The following is a 12271-nucleotide window of genomic DNA, read 5'->3' as shown; positions in this document are numbered from 1 at the left end:
CGATTCGACCCCTAGCCAGGGAGCTTCCACATGCTGCAAGTGCAGCCCTAAAAAAAGAGAAAAAATGATTAATTACTGTTAGATTACATGATAATCCTATTATGGACAGAACTCTGTTTTTGGTAATGGGAGCACATAAAACTATATGAACACTTTTAAGTCAGTGTTAGAATTTATATTAAAAAGAATCCTGAAGCAGTGGGAGATTTCTCAGTCTACTAATGACCCTATAGGAAGTTTGCTCTGTGGAACTACCATATTCTCTGTCCTACCCACCCAACAGGGGAAAAGAACATGTGACAAAGTACTGTTTCTTGCTCTGGGGACAAAAATCAAAATCAAACCCTGCAGACTTAAAGCAATAAACAGCTTCGACTTTTTCTCTCAGTTTCACTGGTGTGGTCCTGCGTACAGTACTTTTAAATACATGAAGAGAGTCAAATACATTTGTGGTTTCCTAGTAAGTATTTCTTTTTTGTATACGAAAGGATATTTAATCGTCCCTTTATAGACTCAAAATATCCTGCCGTCAGTAAATAAATGTCTTGAATATGCATATAATCCAAAGGGATCAGTAAATTAAACTCCCCTATGCAAATTTGGATGAATTTGTCCTAATGTACTTTCTCTTGAGAGGACTTTGTTTTTGTTTTTACTGTTGTAACCAGTAACACTAGCTAGTTATGGCAGGCTGTGCGTTAAACATGCCACACGCATCATCACCTTCCGTCCTCAGAGTCATTCTAGGGAGAGGCCTTCAGTCACCATCTTCACTTTACAAATGAGAACTGAGACTTGCACCGCAGAGCTGAGACCATAACCCAAGCTGCTGTTCTCCAAAGCCCACGAGCAAAGCCCCCGTGTCTATTCTGGCTTCTCGGGAAAAGCAGCAAAAGAGGGCAAACCCATTATCCCAAGAAACCAGTTTTTGCTTTGGCATATTTCTTTCTGATCATATTTCTATCCACACAGTTTTTGTTCCATGCTGTCACTTATTAAGTTATTAGAAATTCTTTCAAAATATCAATTTTCATGGCCATTAACTATTCTACTGAGTGGATATTCCATGCTCAACTTAATGCCACATTTATTTGGATACTTGGGCTATTTTCAGATTTTTGCTGTAAGTAATACTTTTATAGCCATCGGAGTTCCCGCCGTGGCTCAACGAATCCCACTAGGAACCATGAGGTTGAGGGTTCGATCCCTGGCCTCACTCAGTGGGTTAAGGATCTGGTGTTGCCGTGAGCTGTTGTGTGGGTTGCAGATGTGGCTCGGATCTGGTGTTGTTGTGGCTGTGGTGTAGGCCGGCAGCTGTACTTCTAATTGGACCCCTAGACTGGGCAACTCCATATGCCTCAGGTGCAGCCCTAAAAAGACAAAAGCAAAAAAAAAAAAAACAAAAAAAAAACAAAAAAAAACTTTTGTAGCCATCTGTGTGAATTAAATGTTTGCTTAATCTGGTATTATTTCTTTATAATCATTAAAATGAAAATACTTAGTCAAACACAAATATTTAAAGGCCACATTGAATTCATTTAAGGTCACATTGCCAAATTTCTTTTCAAAAGGATTATATCAATTTATACAACCACCACTAATATGGTGCCTATTTCACTTTACCCATACCAGCACTGGGTTTTATACCTTAGAAACACAAATTTCCTAATTCAGTATGTGAAAAGTGATTTTTTAATTTGCATTTCTTTTACTGGATGATATGTAAAATCGAACATTTTTTGTGCTTTCCAATCAGTTTTATTTTACCCTTTTTACTAGATTTCTAAGGTAGAAGCTTAGATTATTGATTTTAGGTATTTCTTCTTTTCTAACATACGCATTTAATGCTATAAATTTTCCTCTAAGCAAATCACTTTTGCTATGTCACACAAATTTCGTTAAGTTGTACTATTATTTTTCTTTATTTCAAAATATCTTAAAATTTCTCTTGAGATGTCTCCTTCGGCCCATGAGTTACTTATAGTATGTTGTTTAATTTCCAGATATTTGGGGATTTTCCAGTTATCTTTCTGTTGTTTATTTCTACTTTAATTCATTGTGGTCTGAGAACATACCATGTTTGATTTCTATTCTTTTAAGTTTGTTAATGTGTGTTTTGTGGTCCAGAATACGGTCATCTCGGCGTGTATTTCTTGTGAGCTCGAGGTGGGTGTGTATTCTGCTACTGCTGGCAGGAGAATTCTATAAATGTCAACTTGATTAAATTGGCTCATCTCTTCAGGTCATCTATACCCATACTGTATTCACCCTTTTCAAATTATACTCACTTTTTACAACTCATGAACAAAGCAACAGAAAAGTAGATTTTAAAAAACTTAATTATACTTAACTCTTATAATATAGGAAACAGATTTCCATGCATACTTCTCATAAAGTTTTTAGTTTTTGTCTATTACCTTTTTCTAACAATGAAGAGGATGTATGAGAGGAAAAGCTGGGTGAGTGGGTGAGCCAGAAACACAGAAGAAAATGTTGAAAGGAAACACCAATCACGTCAATAGTCTGAGATTTTTCCATATACTAAATGATGCCTTCATGTCTATGGGGGGAAAAAAGCTTATTTTATTTTTGTTTTCTTGACAATTCATGATTTTTAACTAAAAAGTAATATTTTAACTCTTAAAAAGAACGCCTATAACCTCGTGTTTGGAACTAACCCTGTCTTCACGGTAAAATACCACAAAATCATAGTTTTAGAGTTGTAAATATAACTGTAATACAAAAAGTTTGCCTAATTACATTGTGTTATAGTTTTAAGAGCTCTTTCAAAAGCAATCAGACTATTTGGAAAACGTTTTTAATGATAACTTTTTTTCCTTTAAAATGTAAACATCGAGTCAATCTTAGAAACAAACATTGACTGCATACTTATATCGTCAGTTGTATTTTAGTTATAACAATCCAAAAACGTGAAGCATAGGATTACTTTTTAACTCCAACCCTGTTCAAAGATCACTTATTGGCCTTTGAAGGAACAGGTGGCATGTCTGTTATAGTTTAACAAGTGGCCTTTGGGTGAGGTATAGTCATTCAGATACCTCTGGATGCTTTGGATGCTCTCATGTGTGGCAGGGTGCATTCTCCTCTTTATATCCAGAAACCTAGAATCTGTACCTTAGGCACTGGGCTCGTATTCCAGACTTCCCTTCTGAGTCATAGATGAAAAATTCCATCTTGCAACTGAGACAGCACTTCCTTAGCCAAGAAATCACATTCTTAATTTCCTAATGTTGACATAAATATTCCAGGTCTGGGTATATAAGATAGCTTTTCTGTTTGCAGTATACATACATCTGAGCCTTCATCCTTGTGATAACAAACTTTACAGGGAATTTTTTTTTCTTCTATCAGGGGTACTGTTAATTATACGAGGCTCCCCAAAGAATTCCAGATTCACTTAAAATACCAGCAACTCAATTCTGTTCTACTACTCATATCTGTCAAGTTGGGTTAAATTGGAATTGTATTGCATTTAGAGTTAATTTTAGGAGTATTTACTTCTTCAGGGAATTGAACTTACAGTTTTATGATGGCATAAATCCGCATGTATTTATATCCTCTTTAAGACATTTCAGCAAAAAAAAAAATAAGAAAGAAAGAAAAAACTTAGGAGTTCCCATCATGGCGCAGTGGTTAACAAATCTGACTAGGAACCATGAGGTTGCGGGTTCGATCCCTGGCCTTGCTCAGTGGGTTAAGGAGCCGGTGTTGCCGTGAGCTGTGGTGTAAGTTGCAGATGTGGCTTGGATCCCATGTTGCTGTGGCTGTGGTGTAGGCCGGTTGCTACAGCTCCGATTGGACCCCTAGCCTGGGAATCTCCATATGCTGCGGGTGCGGCCCTATAAAGCAAAAAAAAAAAAAAAAAAAAAAGAAAGACATTTCAATAGAGTTTTATAATTTTCTTCACAAAAATCCTATCAATCTTTAATTAGACTTATTCCTAGACACTGTTTTTGTTTATTTTTATAAATGATATCTTTTTTAAAATAATACTTTTTTCAGTCTTTGTTGTTATATTGGGATATAATTGATTTTTTTGTATATTGATCTTATATCTAGCAACCTTACTAAATTGTTGGTTCTGATGATTTTTAGTCTTTTGTATTTTTCTATATAAACAACCATATCATATGTGTATACATATGGTTTATTTCCAGTACTTATAATATATATTCATTTTTCTTTGCTAATTACACTGGTTAGGACACTTAGTACATTTTGAATAGTTACAATACTGGAAGATTGGTGATTTCCTGTGGTATTTTGTGAGGTAAAGAATGTGTTTAAAATATTTTTTTTTAACCCAGACTAGGTGATTTGTATTGAGAGAAATCAGGTTACCTAATCTGCCCTATTGCTCATCTCCTATCTTTAATCATTTCCCATATCCTTATCTACCTTTTCTACCAGGCGAATTGCTTTTTAAATACTTTCTAAATCCATGTTTTAAATTCACTTTTCTCACTTCCAAAGGTGTATTTTTTGTGAAATTGAATATTGATTGTGAAATTGATAATAGCACAAGGGGAATAACGTGTGTTGGGTGCAAAGTAATCACACGCAACCAGCTTGAACTATCAGAAAAAAGCACTGGATGGAGCTAAAAGAAGAGTGTAAGTCAATCATGACGTTGGTAGAAAAGGATAAAGTTTGGATGCTTGGACATATTTATAAATAACGCTAGCATAGGAGCTAAACAGAAAGCAGAAATAGAGACCACAAGTTATGAATAGTCAAGAGTTGGAAAGCAACTTAGGTTAAAAAATAAAAACAGGAGTTCCCGTCGTGGCGCAGTGGTTAACGAATCCGACTAGGAACCATGAGGTTGCGGGTTCGGTCCCTGGCCTTGCTCAGTGGGTTAAAGGATCCGGCGTTGCTGTGAGCTGTGGTGTAGGTTGCAGACGCGGCTCGGATCCCGAGTTGCTGTGGCTCTGGCCTAGGCCGGTGGCTACAGCTCCGATTCAACCCCTAGCCTGGGAACCTCCATATGCCGCGGGAGCGGCCCAAAGAAATAGCAACAACAACAACAACAACAACAACAAAAAGACAAAAAAATAAAAAATAAAAAAAAAAAATAAAATAAAAACATGCTGCCCTGGCAATCTAGAAGGCTACTATGAGGTGGCCAGGGATAGCAACTATATTACTTCATCTTTATATCACCAGTGCTGGGCACAGAATAAGTTCTCAATAAACATTTGTTGAAAATGGAAGGAGAATGATCAATTAGATAGCTATGTGACCTAATTTAAAATATCTCAATTCACCAATGTCACAAGTGGTCAAAGAAAATCTGTTTCTAAGTTGTTTTTGAGGGTGTGGTTCTCAACCAGCATTAGTGACACATCAGGAAAGATGGCAAACAGACTGAGAACAAGATGCAAAAAAATGATCTCACTGTAGGCAGCATGGGTGGGCCTGGTAGTTTCATACAAGCACATTCATTCTAGAAAGTTCTCATATGACTAAGAAGCTAAGTGAAATCAAACAGATTTCATCATTAAACAAATAGGAAACATCAAATAGATAACGGAAAATGTTGAATAAAGATAGAAGGAAACATTTTTCGATATTTCTGTTCCTTTTTACGTACTCACTTCTCTCCTCCTATTCCCTTCACCCTCTCCCATCCCTATCCTACAAGACAGGGATGTTTCCCTGTAATCCCTTCAAGAGCACCATCTTTGGAGGTTAAGTAACTTGTCCAAGATCATCTAAAAAGAGACAGAGCCGGGATTTGAAAAATTGGACTCCAGAGCTCCTAGCTATTACCATTGAACTAAACTAGATTATGCAGTAGTCACATGGTAGGTAGAAAGCAAAATGCCTTATAGTTATCATAGGTTTTTTTTTTTTTCCCTATTCTGTCATTAAGCAGCAATTATCCTTAGATTCAATCAAAGATTCCAGCCTTCCTTACCAGAAAAAGCTTACCTAAATGTTTCTGAATTACCCAATAACATAAAAAAAGAAAATGCCGAAGATCCAAAAAACTCCAGGAAGTAAGAATAGAGGTGGAAGGGGACAGGGTGAGCATTTTATCACCCACTTAACCTCATTAATAAAATGAGAGTAATAATAACAGATATTTTGTAGGCTTCCATAGCCTACAAATAACTTAAATAACTTAAAACACTTAGAATAATGCATGAGTTCCTGTTGTGGCTCAATGGCTTAAGAACCCGACATAGTGTCCGTGAGGATGTGGGTTTGATTCCTGGCCATGTTCAGTGGGTTAAGGATCCTGCATTGCAAAAGTTATGGCACAGGTCACAGATGCAGCTTGGATCTGGAGTTGCTGTGGCTGTGGCATAGGCCTGCAGCTCTGATTCGACCCCAGGCCTAGGAACTTCCATATGCCACAGGTGTGGCCATAAAAAGAAAAAAAAAAAAAAAAGAAGAATGCTTAGCACATAGTAAACATTTAATAAAAGTTAACTATTATTTATCTTTTTCCACCAGGGCCAGTGGATTTTTTTCTAATTTTTTTTCTACCAAAAAAAAATTTCAATATCACTACATGTTTTCAGTTCCTATAGCCCAAGAATATGATTTCTAGCATGTACTCATATTTTTAAAAACTTTATACAACTTATTTGGATATTCCAACATACCTTACTATTTTAATCAGAAATTCATATTACTTTAACCAAAGAGAATTAAAAGGTTATTGATCACGCTGCAAAGTCAGAATAGTGAGATAGTTAAGAGCCCCGTCTCTGACATCCTAACTCTAGAAGACTCCCAGATCTTCCACTCACTAGCAAAATGACTTTGGACAAATTATTTATACTCTATGACTCAGTTTCCTTACCTGCAAATTAGGACAGAAATCGTATCTACTTCTTAGATTTGCAATGAGGATTGAATGAGTCATTACAAGTAAAATTCTAGGAATATGCCGGCACTTATGCACATATGCACTTACTTGAGTTATTACTTCTTTCATACTTTTCTGTGTAGCTTAAAAATATATTTTACCAACTGATTTTTAAAAAATTTGTCAGCAGTGTATTCATAGGAAAACATTCAAATTTCCCTACTCTAGATGCCTAAAATGTATTTAATATGTGGTTGAAATTCAAGCCTTTTGAACTATCTGCCTAATTTTAGTATATTGTAATTATTGTTTTAATTCTACTTTAATCCTCAGGTACTTGGTTTGGGGTATGTGCCTTTTACTATCTCAGCCTGTTAACTTTTCCTAAAACTCATGCCAGGTTTAAATTTGCTTATATAATTTTATAGCAAATTCCTTTACTAACAAAATAGATTTAAAATACCATAAATGTGACAAATACTTGGAATATTTTATCTTTTTGTATGGGCTGCTAAATATCGTAAGTCTTAGGGCTCAAAAATTAAAATCTGTGTACATATATTTAACTTTTATGCTTAACTACTACTTCTGAAGTATTGAAATTAACAACAGGCTCAAATCAAACAGAAATATGCTAGTGACTCATCACATTTTAATGTTGCTTAATTTTTAGGTTTCCTGTGTGAATTAGCTAAGAGATACAGCAGTTTAAATGACTAAAACCTTTTCTATTTCCTGCTTAAGTTCCTTCCAAAAGAAAATATTGGTTTGTAAATATTACTCAGGCACTCTCTATACAAAGAAAACCAGGGAATTAGAATCTCTTATCAAGTACATCTTCTAGAGCTAAGAATTTCATATGAAGGGAAAAAAGTATTTCTATAAGTTTAGAAAGGATAGGTCTATGTAGATCTGGAGTTTTAAAAGATCAACAAATATATCTGAGTCATGTTGATAGAATATTATTTTGTGAATTCTCCAGTCTTGTCACCATGTCTGGCATTATTTATATACCTATGCACCAGGTGTAAGTGGCATTAAGGCAACACACAGTGATGGCCTCCCCCTGGAAAAAAGATGAATAAAAAATTATTTGCCATTTGGTTCACTCTTTTTTTTTTTTTTTTTGGTCTTTTGTCTTTTTTGTTGTTGTTGTTGCTATTTCTTGGGCCGCTCCCGCGGCATATGGAGGTTCCCAGGCTAGGGGTTGAATCGGAGCTGTAGCCACCGGCCTACGCCAGAGCCACAGCAACGCGGGATCCGAGCCGCGTCTGCAACCTACACCACAGCTCACGGCAACGACGGATCCTTAACCCACTGAGCAAGGGCAGGGACCGAACCCGCCACCTCATGGTTCCTAGTCGGATTCATTAACCACTGCGCCACGACGGGAACTCCTGGTTCACTCTTTAAAAATATCAGAGACCTAATGGGAAAAGGAACTAAAACTAAAACATGAAAATTATTAGCTTGTAAAAAGGTCAAAGTGATCAGTATTTTATTTATAATTATAGAAAACATAATACATTATAAGGGTCTATATAAGACTTTCTTTAACTATAGCTATGTCCTCTCATAGAACTGAATATTTTAAAATATCGTGTACAATATTTTAAAGTTCTACTTATCTAAAATCGATTGACTATTCAAAAACTTGTGTCTCCCTCTGCTTCTATTTCATGATTTATAAGACATTAGTTTCAGTACTCTTTTCAGAGCATAGGTTGAAAAGGTATTTTAATTTCTATCTCAGGGTAATTTTAAAACCACATCAATTATTTCTCATGTGCAGCTGTTTTTTATCCACAAATTATTGCTCTAGGCATTTTCACTTTACCACACATTTCAGAAGAGAAGGAATGAAGGGGAACCAGCTAATCTGCAAATGTTTCACCAACAGTAGACCAGGCCATGAAAAAAGCAAAGGGAGAGTTATGAACTAACATTTCTTTAGAAATAAGAACTGCTCATTAGTAGTCTAAACACTGGATATATAATCCACTTTACTTGCATTTAATTACAGCTAAAGAGTTGATGCCTGATTTGCTTTCCCCTTATATTCCTTTAATAAATATTTATTTGTATGCTTGGGAACATAAGGCTGTTACAGTCTGATCGGGAACTCTAATTTCACATAAAACAAAGAGAAAATAATATAAAGCCTGAAAACACACTAGAGACTGGGATGCCAAGAGGAAGAAAAAGCAGCAGCAGCAGCAGCAACAGCTGGGTGGAAATGAGGATAAAATTTGGATAAGCTAAAGAGGGGCAGGAAAGACCGTCTCCAAAGGCACAAGTGAAGGTTTAAAGTGAATAAGGAATGTTTGGGATGCTCTGCGTAGCTGTGTCATAGGAGCAGAGTACACAGAGCCAAGTAGAATCACAGAATTTGGCCCCAGTAGGGAACTTAGATGTCACCTTTCCGAAGGGGCAAAAATCTCTTTTACAGCAATCTCTGGATGATATAGCCATTAACATCTACTATCACATGTTTCTTATTTGTTTGTCTAGCAAAACACTAATTGTTCCCGGGGTATTGCTCTGAAGACTTCACAAACATTAACTCACCTGGTCTCACAACACCCTATGACAGAGGTATGATGGCCATCCCTACTTTACAGATGAGGAAATGAGGCAAGGAGAGGATAAATGATTCGCCTCAGGTCATGCTGCTGGTGAGTGGCTGTAGAGTCCGGGTTCTGACCTGGTGTTTACCCTTTCCCAGGGTAGATGGACCTTCCACTGCCGGCCAGATCAAATGATTAGACATGCAGTTGAAAACCTTCTAAAATTCTTCTTCTATGTCAGCATTACTTGTGATGTAGATTTGCCTTATAAAAACTCAGATTTTAAGCAAAGAACACTGTGAAACTCTAAAGGATTTGACATAGATCTTTGACTTACAATGGAATTTCAGTCTGATAAACCCATTGTGAGTTGAAGATGTCGTAGTCAGAATTGCGTTTAACCCACCCAACATCAGAGCCTAGCCAAGCCTACCTTAAATGTGCTCGGAACACTTACATTAGCCTACAGCTGGGCAAAATCATCTAACACAAAGCCTATTTTTATCATCAAGTATTGAATATTTCATGTAACTTATTGAATACTATACTAAAAGTGAAAAACAGAATGGTTGTGTGAGTCCAGATGGTTGCAAGTGTATCAGTAAGTATCAGTTGTTTAACTGAGTTATTAAGTGACTGACTGGGAGCTTCCACTTGGCTGCCACTGCGAGGCATCATGAGAGAATTGTACGGCATGTCCCTAGCCCAGAAATAGATAAAAATTCAAAATTCAGAGCACAGTTTCTACCGAATGTGAATCACTTTTGCGCCATTGTAAAGTCAGAAAATTCTAGGCCCAGCCATGGTAAATCAGGGAACTTCTGTATTAAGTGAGTTAAAATGATCATAAAATATAGTTACCTGATATTTGTTTAATACTAACATCAGTGATGTCTATGATTTTTAAAAATTATCTTAAAATATATAAGGTGAATCCAGTTTGACAAATCTAGTGCTTCTGTATGTAAAAATAAATGGAGTTGATCTATTAACTTGTGAAAGTCTTTAAACAACCTAGTGACTCAGGAAACTAGAAAATATATAAAGACCACGAGATCACTTCAGAGGTAGAGTTTTCTCTGTGAATTTGAATAATATTTAAAGTTAGGAATCCTTCTTGGTAATCTTTAAAAATCATGGTGCTATTTGGGGAGTGGAGACCTCTAGGACTTATTATCCCAAAGCCAGATTCACAAAATCCTAAACATTGGATTCACTCACTCACTCACTTATTTATTTATTTGTCTTTTTGCCTTTTCTAGGGCCGCACCCACGGCATATGGAGGTTCCCAGGCTAGGGGTCTAAGCAGAGCTATAGACACCAGCCTACACCACAGCCACAGCAACACGGGATCCGAGCCGCATCTACGACCTACACCTCAGCTCACCTTAACCCACTGAGCAAGGCCAGGGATCGCATCCACAACCCCGTGGTTCCTAGTCAGATTTGTTAACCACTGAGCCACAATGGGAACTCCAACACCCACTCATTTATTCAGTCAGTACTGATTGGGTTCCCTCCCTGTGCCAGGCATTCTTTCAGGCACTGTGGATTCTGTGGGAAATAAAACAGACCAGATTCTGTTCTCATGAGACTTAACATTCTTTGAGGGGTGAGGGGTGCAGGTGGGATTTAGTCAGGAGTGTAACGTATTTTCTATTTGGCAAAAATTGTCCTGTGCTGGATTCCCATCTGCCCCCAATTACTTCTGTTGTTTTAATAAGAAGGTGAAAAGACTGCCAGACTGTTTAGATATGCTTACAACTCAATGAAAAGAAGATGTAACTTGAGGCAGAAAGAAAGTCTGTTTGTCCAAGCAACAGCATGAGTGGAGCCAGCTTTCAGGAACACACAGGTCTTCTGATATCTCCCAGCAGTCTTCACTGAACTTCTCCCCAAGCTGAGAAATTCTCAACCTTAAAACATAATAATGATTTTTAAAATGTCAGTAATGTTGGTAAAATAAATACTCACATTCAACATATGGTATTATCACATAAAAACAAAACATTTGGAGTTCCCATCATGGCACAGTAGAAACGAATCTGACTAGTATCCATGAGGACACAGGTTCCATCCCTGGCCTCTCTCAGTGGGTTAAGGATCTGATGTTGCCATGAGCTGTGGTGTAGATTGTAGACGTGGCTCAGATCTGGTGGTGTTGTGGCTGTGGCATAGGCCAGGGGCTACAGCTCCAATTCAGCCCCTAGCCTGGGAACCTCCATATGCCGCAGGTGAGGCCCTAAAAAGACAAACAAAAAATTAAAAAATAAAATAAAAAACCAAAATATTTCATCACAGAACCAGAAAAAGGATAGGATGATCAAATGTTATTACAAGATTTTGGCTATAGAAATAGAAATACAAGGAGTTCCCGTTGTGGTTTGGCGGGTTAAGAACCCAACATAGTGTCCATGAAGATGTGAGTTTGTTCCTGGCCCTATGCAGTAGGTTCAGGATCTGGCATTGCTGTGGCTGTGGCATAGGCTGGCAGCTGCAGCTCCGATTGGATCCCTAGCCCAGGAGATGTGGCCCTAAAAAGAAAAAAGAAAACAAACTAGAAATGCAGGTCTATTGATGAAGCCTACCGCGACTCATAGAAGATGATTTCCTCCAGGGAAATGTTGATCATTCAATTAAGCACTTAAGATAATAGTTTTCATAAAGAAAAGTTGAGATGTTTTTAAGTTCTAAGGCCAGAGAGAAATAGTTAAATCAATAACTGAAAATTTACAGAGTTTGTTGGGTAAGTAATTAACCATTTAGTTGTGAAAATATGTTTTTTCCCATAGAGTTAAAAAGTTGATTTTGATCATTTTCTTTAAGAAAACATCCTAAGGACCTTGTCAATTATTTTTGTGT

This window comes from Phacochoerus africanus, chromosome 7 (assembly GCF_016906955.1).
Source record: "Phacochoerus africanus isolate WHEZ1 chromosome 7, ROS_Pafr_v1, whole genome shotgun sequence".
Classification (NCBI taxonomy): Eukaryota; Metazoa; Chordata; class Mammalia; order Artiodactyla; family Suidae; genus Phacochoerus; species Phacochoerus africanus.
The sequence above is the reverse complement of the archived record's forward strand: the minus strand, read 5'-3'. Positions refer to the sequence as shown.